The sequence below is a fragment of the Bubalus bubalis genome, chromosome 6 (assembly GCF_019923935.1).
Source record: "Bubalus bubalis isolate 160015118507 breed Murrah chromosome 6, NDDB_SH_1, whole genome shotgun sequence".
In the NCBI taxonomy this organism is placed as follows: domain Eukaryota; kingdom Metazoa; phylum Chordata; class Mammalia; order Artiodactyla; family Bovidae; genus Bubalus; species Bubalus bubalis.
Window position 1 is genome coordinate 17,720,771 of NC_059162.1, and position 1,886 is coordinate 17,722,656.

The following is a 1,886-nucleotide window of genomic DNA, read 5'->3' on the forward strand; positions in this document are numbered from 1 at the left end:
TGCCTAACAAGCAGGAGATGCCAGTTTGATCACTGGATCAGAAAAAATCCCCTGGATAAGGAAATGGCAACCCACTCAAATATTCTTGACTGGAGAATCCCAAAGAGAGAGGGCTACATTCCGTGGGGTCACAAAGAGTCACACACAACTTAGTGACAGACTTTCACCTTTCACTATATAAATCAGTGGTCTACCCACTGAGGTAGGAAACCTCCTACCCACTAAGAAGGTTTCCCTCTATAAGGTGGGTAGTCCTTCATCCACTGAAGGCCTGAACAGAGCAAAAGTCTAAGCCTTTCTTGGGTAACAGATAATCCTTTTGCCTGATGGCCTTCCACGGGTTTTCAGTTTCACAGATTTTTAATTTTCCAGCCTTTATAATCTCTCTTTCTTTCCTGTTTCTCTCTGTGTCTGTCACTCTCTCATATAAAAAATATATATAATATGTAGTATATTATAATTTTAAAATTTCATCTGCCATTTCATGTACATTATTTTCTATGTTCAATCAAATTAAAAATTCAAGACGTTTGTGTAAAGCGATTAAAGTAAAAATATAAATATTACATGATACATGTGAAGTGTAAATATGACAAATGGAATGAATTTTTAGAGAATAACTGAAGTTCAAGAGAGAATGCCCTAGCATGTTCCCCAGCCCTGGCATAATATTTCATTATGCCTTTTCAGAGATTTAGCTCTCAATAATTCGTCTACATTTCCTCTGTTCAGCTGGAGCTGAACTGTCCTCTTTTTTGTACTGTCCTCTTGGGCACTGAAGATTTTCATAATAGGCTGTGGCTGGTGAGGAATCATGTCTGGTTTAGGAGAAAAGTTATAACGCTGGCTTTATATTACTGTAGACTGTGGGAACACAGTTAATGGAATCTGGATGTCCCATTTTACCAGACCCCTACAATCCCCTAGAATGCTGTCTCATGCTGAAGATTACTTTACCAGGAAATAAATCATTTTTATTCCAATAGTAAATATCGGTTTAAATTGCATAAAAAATAAAAATGAATATAAGATACCATTTAAGACTCACACCGCCACATACAAGTGATTGAGAGTAGGTTTGGGAAGGGAGAGAGGATCAGAAAACTAAACGTCTGTAACAGTTAAATAAATGCTTAGAGTTTATCTGATGAGTTTGTTTTCTTCTACTCTATCCCAACATGTTTTAGATCTTTAAAAAAGTGGAGTTTTAAATGTTTTTAATGGTTATTCTCTGTCTTCTCCTTCAACCCTTCAGACTGCTCATCCTGCCATATTACTCTTCACTTCCTAATGTATCAATATATCTCCTAACTGTCCAATTTAGTACACTGATGTGTTGGCAATGCATTTAGTAATAGTCTTTGCATATCTTTCTTATTCCTCCCTGCAATCACTGTGAATAATGACCTACTAACTTGTATTGGCCAAATAATCAGGAAACTTTTCAAGAATGTGGTTTTATAAATGGGAAGGGAAGAAGAAGAGAAGAAAGATGAGGAAGAGAAAGAGGAAGCACTTGAAAGTTCTTATACAGTCACCAGGTATGCATGTTCCAGAAGTCAGGACATAACATTTTTGTCTAGCTCAGCAGCATCTCCACTGACTACTATATATATATTTAAAATATTATAATAAATGGGAAAAGTCAAGTTGATATAATATAAGGATTTCAAACTCATCCTTCCTCACATACATATTTCAAGTATACATCTACAAATGAAGTAATTATCAACAGACTACTTGGTGAACATTAGTGGAAGTCTTTGGACACCTAAAAGGACAAGAAAAATCCACTCATAATCAGGCAAAATGAAAAAATTAAAACAGACAATCAAAACAGGGACCAGCAACCCTGACAGGAAGCTGAAGATGGAAGGGAAAAGCCC